This window comes from Numenius arquata, chromosome 1, assembly GCF_964106895.1.
Source record: "Numenius arquata chromosome 1, bNumArq3.hap1.1, whole genome shotgun sequence".
NCBI classification, from domain to species: domain Eukaryota; kingdom Metazoa; phylum Chordata; class Aves; order Charadriiformes; family Scolopacidae; genus Numenius; species Numenius arquata.
In genome coordinates this window covers 96,568,301-96,582,463 of record NC_133576.1, presented here as the reverse complement: position 1 = coordinate 96,582,463, position 14,163 = coordinate 96,568,301, and positions in this window count along the sequence as shown.

Below are 14,163 nucleotides of genomic sequence, written 5' to 3'. Positions count from 1 at the left end.
ACGAAGGTCATGAATGTTGAAGGGATAAGGGATGGTGCTTTTCTGCCATCAGGACTTTAAAGGAAGCATACAGTAAATGGGTGCAAAAGTCCTTCCACGGTAGCGTGATTGTAAATTGGAGGTACCCGTTGGGTGCGTAGAAGAAGTACACAAATTCTCTCCCCAGGTGGGTAAAAACTATTCACGCTCGTCCACAGCATTGCCCAAAAGAAGTTTCTCCCCCAGAAGTTCCTTTTATGCCTTAAAAAGACAGGAAGGTCCCATAACAGCGCGATGGAGTGGCCCCCAAGCAAGGTCTCCTTTTCAGTGATTTTCCCTTGGAAGACAGACGTGTGGTTCAGTTGAAAAATTGGAGTGGATGTGGATGTTCAGATGTGGGGGTTGCATCTGTCTCTCATCCTTTCCTCCGAGCTTAAAGGAAGCAGGCACGCTGACCTTTTTAAAATAAAATCATCTTGAAACCAATAAAGTCAGTTTAAATACCATGTACTACCAAATTACAGTCATCCAATTAAATCAACTATCAATTTATTCGAAATTCTTGAAAACTCTGGCTCCTAAGTCCTTTCTCGAACAACTCTTGTTCTTTCCTTACAACCTAACTTTGATTTTTTCCTTTAATTGATTTCTCTCTCTTAATTAGCCTCTCCCACAGGTCAGCTAATCCCTCCTCTTAAAAAAATACCTGGGATAGCATTAACCAAGTCAACGAAGACCTGGTTAATTACCAAGACAGTCTGTGCCCGTGTCTCACCTGACTCTCCACAACCACAGATGTTAGGAGCGATGTTTTGGAGAACGGGGAGGGGGAGAGGGAGAGCTCCCGGGAGCGTTTCTGGGGCATCACCCTTCTCTGGTCCAGCCATTAGCGAAACGCCCGAGTTTCTTTGGAGCGTTTCTGCTGGGAGGGGAGGCTGGCAACGACTCGGGCAACCATTCCTCTGCCCTCGCTGCCAAAAATTGCTACTTATTTAATCACCTATTTTGCTGAGCGCGGGGTGAAGCCTCCCCGAAGCCCTCCCCGTTTAGCTCAGCCCGACGATTTGGGGCTGGAGCAGTGGTGGGTTTGGTAGCTCCTTCTACTCTTTTGCGTTGAATCTTCTCTCATCCCATCTTTTGTCTCCAAGTCCGCTGGCTTCTGCCTTTCCCATGCCTGTTCACAACGAAAGCCCCGCTGATTGCGTGGTTTCAGCCTCCAACGTTGCCTCATACTTGTTTTAGATGTTTCTGTTGCTCAGCTACCTGGGTTACGTAAACCAGCTTAATGGCTTCATATTAATCTTGAATGAAAGGCTGGTAATTAGGCCCATCTACTTCAGCGAATGCAAACAGAGACAGGCACAGCAGACCCCTGCACCGGAATACATTACAAAACCAAATGCAAAGCAGCTTTCTCCACCGGCCGTCCCGTGTCCGCAACGCAGGGTATTAATCCAGTAGTTCAGCATCACGGTTGATGGCAAAACCTGTGAGAAAAAGCAGTGCCACCATAGTCCCTGCTCGGTTCCTTTAGAGCAACTGGTGCAGAGTCCCCCAAGGAACTGAGGCCACCCTCAAATTCAACTCTCCAATTATCCTTCATCACCCGAATTATCATTCCACACAAAGAGGGAAACTCCGGTTGGACAACTGGCTTTTCTGGTGGCCACATGAACACCTAGTCCTCCTCTTGACTGGGTGCTGAGTTCCTTCCTGTGGTTTCCAGTGTGAGTTTAGGGCCTGATTCTCCACAGAAGCGCCCTGTGCCCACATGGGAATCTTGTGGCCTTCATTACACAGGGTCCTTATAGAATCATAGAATGGTTTGGGTTGGAAGGAACCTTCAAGATCGTCAAGTTCCAACCCCCCTGCCACGGGCAGGGACACCTCCACTAGAGCAGGTTGCTCAAAGCCCCATCCAGCCTGGCCTTGAACACTTCCAGGGATGGGGCATCCACAAGTTCCCTGGGCAACCTGTTCCAGTGTCTCACCACCCTCACAGTAAAGAATTTCCTCCTAATATCTAATCTAAATCTCCCCTCTTTCAGTTCAAAACCGTTACCCCTCGTCCTGTCACTACAGTCCCTGACAAAGAGTCCCTCTCCGGCTCTCCTGTAGGCTCCCTTCAGATACTGGAAGGCTGCTATGAGGTCTCCCCGGAGCCTTCTCTTCTCCAGGCTGAATAACCCCAGCTCTCTCAGCCTGTCTTCATAGGGGAGGTGCTCCATCCCTCTGATCATTTTCATGGCCCTCTGCTGGACCCGTTCCAACAGGCCCATGTCTTTCCTGTGCTGAGGACTCCAAAGCTGGACGCAAAGGATCCTTGCAGGGACCTTTGTTTTGATCTGGTCGATACGATGCCACGAGGCTCTGCCATGCTCTACTACTGCAGTAGTGGCGTTGCTGTTGACCTTCATGAAAGAGAGTCCAGCTCAACAACTGACTCTTAGCCGAAAGAATGTGGTGAATTACTCATGTGGTGAATAATGCATCCTGGCACTCCGAGTGTGTTAGGAAGGAGGGAACTTACTGGCCGCTGTAAGTAGCAGAAGCAGCCCAATGGGTATGCTTTTAATAAAGTGGCTCGCATGTTTTGCCTGTGTTTACTTATTCCTCTTCTCCTCCACTACTAACCACTAGGTTGTTGTTGTCATCTGCTGCGTTTCTAGCACCCTCACCAGTGCTGCTGCTTTGGGATTTGGGATCTGAGCTGCCACAGGCCACTGGAGAAGCCTGTGGAGAGCAGGCAGGGTCTGGTCTGGCTACGGCGAGCAAAGGCCCGTCCACGGCAAACGAAGAGTGCTGTGGTTCCCGAGATTTCTTTGATGTTGTTATTGTGCTTCTTAAAAATAGTTACTGTTTATATATAAATATGCACGCAAATACATATTGGCGCACGTGTGTGTGTGCGCGTGTGTGTGTGCTCATTTGCATATGCAGCTCAATTCTGAATCTTGGCAAGTACTTGCTTTTGACGACGAGCAGCGAGCTCCAGCTCCACAGGTTAGCTGAGGGGGGGGGGGGGGGGGGAGAAAACGGGTGCTCCTGTGTTTCCACACCAAATTTCCAAACATTTGGGGAAATTTAAAGGTCTGTTTCACCGCAACGTGTACTGTACTGAGGAAGAAATGCAACAATCAATTTCTGTTTCCAAGGAGTAGGCTATTTCTTTATTTTGAGGTCTTCTAAATTCAAGAGAGAGAGCTGTAGGGAGAGGGAAGGGCAGTTATATTGCAAAAACCAAGTGAATGATCTTCAGTGGCGCATAGCGACACGGTTTAGTGATGGCTTTGACAGTGTTAGGTTGATGGTTGGACTCGATGATCTGAAAGGTCCCTTCCAACCCAGACAATTCCATGACTCTATGATTTCACACTGAAAAAGAAAGTAACTCTTCAGTTAGACAAGTTAAAAAGGTGAGTTATTTCTGTAGGAGAACCTGTGCAGGTGGCAACAGGCAGCATCCTGAAATCATAGAATCATAGAATGGTTAGAGTTGGAAGGGACCTTAAAGATCATTGAGTTCCAACCCCCCCTGCCATGGGCAGGGACACCTCCACTAGAGCAGGTTGCTCAAAGCCCCATCCAGCCTGGCCTTAAACACTTCCAGGGATGGGGCATCCACAGCTTCCCTGGGCAACCTGTTCCAGTGCCTCACCACCCTCACAGTAAAGAATTTCCTCCTAATATCTAATCTCAATCTCCCCTCTTCTAATTTAAAACCATTACCCCTTGTCCTGTCACTACACTTCCTGACAAAGAGTCCCTCTCCGGCTCTCCTGTAGGCTCCCTTCAGATATTGGAAGGCTGCTATGAGGTCTCCCCGGAGCCTTCTCTTCTCCAGGCTGAACAACCCCAGCTCTCTCAGCCTGTCTTCATAGGGGAGGTGCTCCATCCCTCTGATCATCTTTGTGGCCCTCCGCTGGATCCGTTCCAACAGGTCCATGTCCTTCCTGTGTTGAGGTCTCAGGTGTAGCTTCTCAAAGCAGACTTCTTCCCCTCTTAGCTCTGCTTTTCCTTCCCGATCTCTGCCCGGCTCTGTTTCTGCTGCCCATCAGTTTCAGGCTTAATTCCTATTTCCCATTGCTTCCACAGCTCCAGCTACTGTTGCTGCACCTTCCCACCCCACCAGACGGGCTTGGGCTAGTGCCTCCCCTACTGGGGCACACATCTTGCCTGACTCGGCTTTGAGTTCGGGGAGTAAAGAATAATAGCGTGGCCTGTTTGCTTTCTGCCAGTCTCCCTGGGTTGTGTTGTATAATCAGGGCAAGCTTCCCTTTTTTTTTTTTCTATGTACGGTGCTTGTGTCAATATATAGGACATGCTATTACTACACATATAACGACTTTTGCACCCAGTATGATCTTTTTTTATGTGCAGGGCTCAGGAAGCCTCTTCCTCCCCATGGGACCGAGCAAAGGCATGTGATGCCAAGGGGAATTCTCACACTCCTGAGGCAGCAACTCAGAAACGTTTAGCTGTTCAGCATGGAGTCATTGGGTTTCCAACCTTGCTTTTTGTGCTGACCTCCCCATTTTCCTGCCTTACTCTTTTTTTTTTTTTTTTTACTGTAATAGAGTTAGTTCAATGTCTTCGGCTACAGGAAGCTTTAGGAAAATGTGGTTTGCCTCTTTCTCAAGAACCGAGGAGTCACATTAGCTGATTTGCCATCTCCTCTGCCTGGGAAATCAAAGTCTGAAGTCTCTTCTAAATAATATCCCCAAAGGCCATTTCTCTTCCCAGCCTCAGTTGTTGTTTCTGTTTATACTTGTTTTGTTTAGCTGGCTATTGTTATTGCGGTTTGTCATTATTTCCAACCCATTGGGGTGGATCACTAGACCAAAAAAAGGATGTAGGCACCCTCAGAGGGACCAGAGTCCCAGTCTCCCAGGTCAGTACCCACGCTGCGAGGTTGCGGACTCATGGCTCTCTTTTTCCAGTCCCATGAATCTGACACTCTCAACTGCTCGCTGGCCTTGAGGAGGACGAAAGCGGACAGAGGGAGCCCTCTCTGTGCCTCTGAATAGCCCATGGCCTGGTCGATCTCCTGGGAAGTCGGTGACGTCGGCTTTTGGCTTTCTCAGGCTCAGGAGGAGCGGGTACCTCGTTTCCTGACCACCAGAGGATTGTCCTGCTTCCTAGGTTAGTCTATCAAAGAGGGGCACCATCACCAAACTCCTTCAAGTCAGTGGCTTTGCAAAGAAAAACAGTGACAGCTTGTGAGAAGCCTCATCCTGTGAAAGTGCAGAAAGTGTACCAGGAGAGTGCCTTTGACATTAAGACACTCCCCCAGAGGACTGAGGCAGGGCAATATCTCGTTTCTGGATCCTGACCAGGGATGAGCGTGACCTGAGTCTCTAAGAGCATGATGCCTGAGGCTCTGCTGCAGATCTGCACAGGCACAGCTCTAGGACCATAGGGAATTTCAAACTCATAAATTTGTCGGCATACAGAGTTTAATCTGTAGAGTTAAACGTTAGCAGAATTAGCAAGTTTTCTGGATTACCTGCTTACATTACACCCCACCTTAGGTGCTAAACCCTTTTTAGGTGGATCAGGCTTGATGTTTTGCTTCAGTGAGAAGCAGCAATGTGCAGCTTCAGTAACTCACATGACTGGAGAAGGCTTGAGAAATTTGTTTCTGCGGGCTGCATTGGCACCAGTGCCATGCTTGAGGTCTGGGTCTGTAGAAGCAGCCTTCTCCCCTGGCGGTGATGGTGCAGAGCTGGCCCAGGTGAACCTTGGCACCACCTTGTAGGTGACTCTGGGCACCTTGTACACTTCAGGCTGGACCAGAAACCTCCATCGCTGACTGAAATGATATAGTGAAACAGGATTTAATTTGAAAAACTGTTGTATTTAAGTATGACACAAAAGAAGACTTCAAGTCTGAGTGTATTGCTCTCGGGGAGTTTTCAGAACAAATTTCTGGATTCCAATTTTTTAATCTGCAGTCTCTAAGAAGATCCCTAAGAAGAGGTTTATTTTCCAGTTTTGTTTGAATACAGTGATCTCCCAAGGGCAAAATTTGTAAGATTTCTCCTGTGGAAGATGGCAGAATTCTTGCCAGATTAACACCATTTCCTCTGTTGCCCATTATCAGTAAGAACCTTACATGGTCCACACCTTTCCCCTCAGCCCATCTCTGATGAATCCCTTAAATGAACACTCAAAGTCACAAAGTGTTGGTAAGAAAAGGCAATAGTAATGTGTTCAGATACGCTTGAAGTTGAAATTGGCTTGACTTGGTTTTTTGTTCTCAGTGTTCTCAGCTAAATAATGAAAGAGCAGCAGTTTTCTTATACAAATATTTGTACGCTATTACTAAATTTACCTGTGGCTTCCCCTCCACCCCAAAAATTAATAAATCGCTGTGTTCCTAACACTGCATTTGGTTTTTCTCCTGTGCTGTTATCAGGCTAGAACTAAGAATCATTCCTCCTTTGAAGAAGCTCAGACAAATGGGTAAGCCAGGCTAAATGTCCCCAGGGGAAAACTTACTTCATTTCTGAAACATTAACAACAGCAATCAAATGAAATGTGAGTATTTTCAGAGTACATACTGTGCCTTAGGACATTTAAGCTAATTTCTTGAATAAAGGAACTTTTCAGTAACCTTAAAGAAGCATGCCCTGAAAAGACAGCTCTGAATACCAGCTATTTCTGACATGTACCATCTGCAGAAAAATTAGGCTCAGGGGACCCACATGTTCCTCTTTTATCATCGTTGTGAGATTATTTTGTGTATTTACGTTGTTCAGCTTGCATATAGTGGCTGGTAGATGTTCCTTCATTTGCTTGTGTCTGGCATTGCTGTTTTGTGATGGTCCCTTAGAGGCACCTCCTGCTGTTTCTTCTCAGTGTTACTCATTTTGTCTCCGACGTGGGGAACAGTGTATTAGCTGAGGTTTGATGACTGAAAGAAGGATGGCCATCTGACCGATCTTCAACTTGTTTCCAAACAAATATTCTTTTCATGTCAATAGGCCTGGGTTGGTGCACCTTACCATGCCTGGAAAAATATCTGGGGCTCGCACCTTTGCTGATAAAACTGAATAAACTTGAACTGTACGCTATTTGCATAACTGTGGTTGGGGATGGTTTGGCCCATGCCTGGATGGACACTGGACTCGAATCGCTTTCCAGTGCTCAGTCTAAGCGCAGGGAGCTCCCATCTGCTCCCTCTCAGACTTTTACTTCTTAATGCCACTGGGGAATTAGCAAAATGGACAGATGGGGGCTCCCCCCCCGGCAAGTGTCTCATCCTTGCCATTTAAGCATAAACATCTGAAAAAAAAATCCACCCTTAGCAATTAATGGAAGCAAATCAATCTCACAGCCAAAGCAATGCATAAAATCAGTCTATAAGCAAATCTATATGTTTATGCTGGGAAGTTGGATAAGCAGCTTTCTCCTCGCAACAGCGTAGTTGTACAGGCATTAAGTCCAAGCGTACTACTACATTAAGCGTGGCCGAGGCCGTTCCCTGGTGCTGAGGCCGATGGAGATGCAAATGGCCACATCCATACCACTGGCCTCCCCTCGATGCCCTCCACACAAACCGCCTGTTGAGCCCAGCCCTGGCCCATGCCAGCTCTTGGCTGGCGCTTGGGAATTGTTTGGGAAAGTTAGCCCTGGCTCCACTGTGCCAGGCACTGTGCTAACAATTAAGCAGCACAGACAATTGCCTTCCAGTGCCTGGGAATGTTCCCCGGCACTGTTTCATTTACCAAGATGGACGTTAGCTTTGGAGTTCGAGCTTTGGCAGATTCAGCTCGGCTTCCCCCCGACTTTGAAAGGAGGGAAACAAACAAACAAACAAAAAAACAGCATTCAGGGGAGCAGTTCTGCTGCATGTGGTCCTTCTTAGAGCCTGAGAAATATGCAAATACACAGGCTCTATTGATTTGCTTCAAATTACTCTGCATTGACAATAGAATAAAGACAAAAAGCAGAAATGACCCAGAAAATTGCCTTACTATTAAGAAAAGGGAAAAGGCATTTCATTTTATTTTATTTCATTTTATTTTATTTTAGTGAGTGACAGAGCTAGAGGAAGAAGTCAAGTTGGGGGGCTCAACTGGGAGGGTCCTCAAGGAGCTATGTAGAAAACAGAGGAGGAAATGTTCAGAAATATTCCTTTTTTTTAAAAAAAAAGGGAGAGAGATAGAGAAGGAGAGAAAAGAAGAGGTCTAATCCCTTTGAAGCTTGCAGTTTTATGAGAGCTTTGTCCTTGGGAACTGTGCGCCAAAGATGACTAGAGCCGCTTCGGGCTTTGCAAAATTACTACAAACATAAGGTGAGTGGCTTTATCATAAAATTGGAGTGGCCATTAAAACTTCAAAGGAGACGTATGACCTGAATTTTACCTGTCACAGTCTGGAGTATTTATTAGAGGAAGATTTGATTCCTTTCTTTAGTTAACAACCTGGTACTCACGTGAGGTCATAGGCCAGATTATAGTTTTCATTGGTGGTATGACAGATTAGATGTTAATATTTTATTGCTCCTGACCTTGGGAATCCATAAACCATTGGACAGGTGAGCGCTGAAAAAAAAAAACCTGGCTCCTTTAGGAATGAGAGCATGTTTCTAATACCTGAGTGTGGCCATAGTGATACCTTTCCAGTGACTAGCACCCAGCCAGGCTGATTTTTTACAGGACACATCCCTCAGAGGATGCTGGGGATTGTGTTTTTCCAACCTTTGTCCTCCCCAATCTGCTGGTTAGCTCTGCTTGAGCCAGTCTGGTTGAACACATAGTCGTCTCACGGGCACGAGCAGCCACTTCCCTTTGTTCTTGATGGGGCTGCCAAATTGGTCCCCCTTTCTACTGCCTTGGTTTCTTCTTATTTCCAGCCTTCTCCTTTCCCTTCTTTGAAACTCTTCCCCAAAAGACAGGGCTGCCTGTGGCTTCCCACCTTCCCTTCCAGTCTTTTCTGCTGTTGCCTGTCTGCCCGCCCCCAAGAAGTGCTTTTAATGGACCTTTTAAATGAGCAGTTGCCACACAGACCTTTGGCATCCCCGGCTGCTTGCATTGCGTCTTTGCAGGCATCTGTGTGAATATGCTTCCCTGCAGCTGTACTTGTAAATGATCAGAATCATTTTACTAATATTTGCATTAGACTGAGAGGCCTATTGTTTTTAAGAGAACATAGCAACACCATTTTAACAGGACTCAAGTGGGATCCTCTGTAAAACTGTTAACCTGCACGTTCCAAGGTTAGTGAAGTAACTTCTGCAGTATCCTAGCTGAGGAAATAAAAGCATTAAGAGCTACCTTCATCGAAAGACACGGTGTGGCTGTGGCCTGGTTGAGAGCAGAACCTGCGGGTCTGGATTCTGAGGCAAATACTAACCCTTGTAATTATCTGTAAATAATTTCCTAGATCTAGATTAAGATTTAAAATTGGGATTTCAACGGACTTTAGGTGCCTAATCCTGTGCAATGGTCAAGACGGCCAGCTTGCTAGTACTGCCCTACTTCTAAAGGTACCTCTACAATCAGCCTAAAACCGGTAGTCCTTTTTCTTATTAGGAATAACGATGGTGGTAGCCAGCTTATGCATAAAAAGCTTGTGGGACGATTACTTTTGCAAGGACTCAGAGGTCCGCAACACATTTTACATTAGCCTGCTGTTCAGGTCGCCACCAGCATGGCATCTCTAGTAGCCTTGCCCAGGTAGGCAAGGAAGGGGGCAAGGACTCCTTGGAAAGGAAGACTGTATGAATTAAAAACTGGATTTGTGTCAGCTAACTAATTCAGAAGCCAATGTCTGTTATGGTGCATAGAAGTAAAGTATACATCCAAAATCTAGATGTTATGATTTTAAATGTAAAATCAAGTTGTATACAGTCATCTCTGTGACAGGATGGCTCAGACCTCTTCCAACAGCGGGATTAAACCTTATCTAGGTTGCAATCTTTGAAATAAAAACACGGAACAAAACCAACCCAAACCAAAAAACCAATTAGCAATCTAGAGGTGCAAGCCTGTTTCCCTAGCTGAAAGCTAGACTTTCTCAGAGCCATCCACCCTTCAGCGCTGAAGTGACCGAGAACTGCAGGTCTCCTGGGCTTTCGACCAAGATGTCTTTATCTAGTCCTGATGGATCTCTCTTCACCTCCAACAGCGACCTGGACCATCTCGCAGTCCTAGCACCAGATTATCCAAATCATTCATGGCCTGCCTTTTCCTCCTTCCTTTCTCCTCCTGGTTGGAGCTGTGCTTACAGCAGCCCTAGGCACAATCTGGCTGGTGGCCTAGTGGGATGTCTACCATAACCAAAGGTTACCACCCTGCTACCAGGAAGGTCATTTCCTCTTCCAAGACAACAAAAGAGAGACTCAGCCTCTTCTTCCTCGTGGCATCAGGCCCACTGCATTCCCTCTGCCCTCCCCTTCAACACCGGCACCCCAATACCCTCACATAAGGAAAACCCAGGATTAAATTGTTCCACCAGCAGCTAACAATCCACAGCAAAACTGGCCTGGCTGGTTGGAGATCAGCCAAGTAGCAATACAGTGGATCATGTGTCATGGGTACTTATAGAAATGAAATGCCACAGCACTCAAATAGAGAAGGAAGACTTGGTCTCAGGCCACGAGATGCAAAAAAGCTTTATTGGAACCTTTGCTCGTTGAAACTGATCATAAACTACTTACTGCCACTGCTAAAAGGGGCCTGGCAAGGATCTTGCTGGGAAACAGTGAGGTGTTTTTTTTCAGTTACAAATATAGGAATTGCAAGCTTGGATGCTAGCTTGAGTAAAACTTGTGAAGCAGATACACTCTCTAGAGCACCTGGGAAAAAATGCAGTGGAATAAAGTCCAGTGGTAGGTTATTTACATTGCAATTTTATTGAAAAGCCTGTCTGAGAAAAAAATATGCAGTCTGACTGCTGTATATAAGAATGTGATCCCACAAAAAGGAGCTGAGGCTTTCAGCATAATGTTTCTGGGAAAGTCTATTTCCAGTTTCTATTATCAGTGTTAAAAGAAGCTCTTAGGACTAGTAGGATTTTGGTTTAAGTGGTCAGGAGAATGAGCCTTAAAGTGTTATAATAAGTGTTTTAAAGAATAATATGAGCATCAGGAAAGCAACTGAGAAAGGTGCAAGAGACTGACTTTAGATAAACAGAGAAATCTGTAAAGGCTTGACCTGCATTCTTCATACATAACAAAGAAGTGAGAGAATCTGTATTTAGTATTTCAGGTTAGCACTAGAAAAAAAACAGGCTCCCTGACCCAAATACTCATAATTAAGATGGATGCAAAAGCATACCTTAATTTAACAATAAAGTTCTACTTGCAAGTACCACAACCAGGCTGATCATCACGCATGTCAAGTATCTTTTTACTGGACAGGGTGCATTGTGACATCTGTTTGTGTGTCACAAGTCAGGCAAGAATTAAACAACAGGATCAAAGGGGCTGTGGATAACATCAGAAATAGGCACCAGTTGTACCCAGCCTCTCACCTGTTGCCTGATTCCCTGCATAGCCGGTCCCAGCCCTCTGCCAGGACTTGCTGCAACCCAGCCTGGTCACACTGCTCCTGCCTCTTGACTTTGTCAGGAGGTCTGCCCCGAAGCCCAGCCCATGGTCTTTCCATGCCGCTATGCCATGTCCGCTCCACCCCCACACTCCCCCCAGGCCTGCTTCCCATTCCCAAGATTTTGCTTCAAGAGTCCTCCAGCTCCAACACTTCGTCTCATTGTCTTTTTGCCCTTCATGCCCAAACTGCTCACATCCATTAGCAGACCATGGTCATGTAGTTGTCTTCCTCTTTCTCAAGCTCCTTATCTAGACTTGCTGTCTGTGTTTACGCCATTGGACTCAAGAGTGCTTCCCAGTTCCCGTGTCTGGATGTCTGTTTAGTCATGCCCCAGCTCCATGCTGGGATGGAAACCTGGACATGTGTGCTGGATGGGAGCTGCAGCATGTCCCAACAGGCCCGACAATTCAGATGACCAGGAAATGAGGGCCCTAAGATATGCTGCAGAGCAAGTAAGTACAGATGCAGCCACTGTTTCTCAGCTACCTGGCTCTCTAGTCCCAGGTCCCAGTCCAGTTTTCCATACTCAGTCATCGCTCCCCATCTCCACACGCAGCCAGCCTAGGTTTCTGTTCCCTGTTTTGGGACCATGTCACAAAACTTCTCCCAGTGGATCCCATTCTGCCCCTCTGATCGGACTTTTAGTGTCTCACCCTTCAAAACACATCTTTGCTTCATCTTCCCGCTGCCTTGGTTCCAGCAGTGACCTCCCATAGGATGCAGGAGAGACAAGTTTCTTCCTCATGGTTCTTACAGGATCCCTTTGGGGAGGGACTACTTATCAGGGAGTGGAGCAATAGGACAAGGGGGAATGGTTTTAAACTGAAAGAGAGGAGATTTAGATTAGATACTAGAAAGAAATTCTTTACTGTGAGGGTGGTAAGATACTGGAACATGTTCTCCAGAGAAGTTGTGGATGTCCCATCCGTGGAAGTGTTCAAGGCCAGGCTGGATGGGGCTTTGAGCAACCTGCTCTAGTGGGAGGTGTCCCTGCCCATGGCAGGTGGGTTGGAACTAGATGATCTTTAAGGTCCCTTCCAACTCTAACTATTCTATGATTCTGTGATTGCTACCAGCCACTTAGTCACAAAGAAAGTCTGCTTTCCTTTAGTTCAGTTGCTTTGTGGGGACACTCAGTGTGTCTACAGGGGCCATGATTCCACTTCTGGTCTGAGAAGATCCTATAGCCTAGTTCACTACAGGTCTGATGCCAAATGCCTTGGGCATAGTGTTGACCAGAGTGTGAGCAAAGAACTTGGTTTTACATACTCAGTGAGACCAGAGTCCTGCACAGATCCACAGATACCTGCCCAAACTTGCATGCTGTGCTTGGGACCATGTTTGTGCAGCATGGTCACATGTAGGAATTTGTGAGAAACTCAAGCATGTTCAGCGACACTGTAGGATTTTAGTCTGAACAGGCTAAAACACCAGCTCAGACAAATCTCTGAGCAGGTGCAGACCTCAAATTTTCAAATTTTTCAATTTCCTGAGTTTGGGTAGATTTTCATAGGGGCAGGGAAAGGCACAGAACTAGGTTTGCCATCATTACTAGATTTCTGAGGACTGGCTAGAAAACATGGGAACCCAGGGCTGTTTAACAGAAAAGCTCAAGAATTGCCTTACATGCTAAAATGCTCAAAAATAATTACAGGAATAGCAGGGGAATAAAAAGAAAACCCTGCAGGAGAGAGATAGATAGATAGATAGATAGATACCTGTAAAATTTCAGGCTGTGTTGTTATATTTTGTTAAATTATAAGCAATCCTACTTCAGCTGGGAAATGCCTACATTTGTGCTCTGAAGGGCTCTAAGTGGGTGGGAGGAGAAGACAGAAGGCAAAGAACAGTGTGGATAAAGCAGTGCCCAGGGAATTCAAAGGGGCAACACTTTGTGGGACTTGTACCATTCTGCGCTCTGGTCTTCTGCTCTTGCAGGGACAGACCCAAGCACCAGCCGTCTTCAGTCACCAGCCTTACACTGTGTCCTCCTGGAAGAAGCTGGAGAAGGCATCCCCTGTGCCCTCACCACCAGGTTTACTTCTGAGCTGCCCAATGGATCTATGGCTGCACCACAGCTGCTATTAATCCGAGAACCACCACTGCCTATACTTTTAGTAGCCATGTTCAGGTTGCTCTCAAAGACGTGGCTGTCTATTGCTGTGTACTTTTGTGAACCTAGCACACAAAGGCTTTGCCTCTCAGCAAAGGGGACAGGGTGCTCATGAGAAGCACTCAGCTCCCCCATATCTCCAGGGTGTATTTAAAAGAGTTCTTTAAACATTGAACTCACTTGGTCATGGCCTTTAAGGGGCAGCTCGAGGGCAGAGTCTTCAGGATCACCAGCTGTGCATTCAGTAAGGTCACTGGGGTCTCATCCTCAACACCTTCCTCTGCCTAGTGGGGAGCAATTACAGCCCTAGACTGTGGTCTCTCATGCTGAGCTCTGCTGGGGTGCCACTGGGGCTGCCTGAGCAGCCAGGAGCTGGCGTGCACCTGTGTTTTACCTCTTCCAGGAGTTGGGACGTGGCTGGAGTGTGTGCCCAAACCCAGGAGCTCAGAGGTGCTCCACACATACACTCCTCTCAGGGACCTGCCAAACGGCTGATGTTTGCTGAGGGTCAACC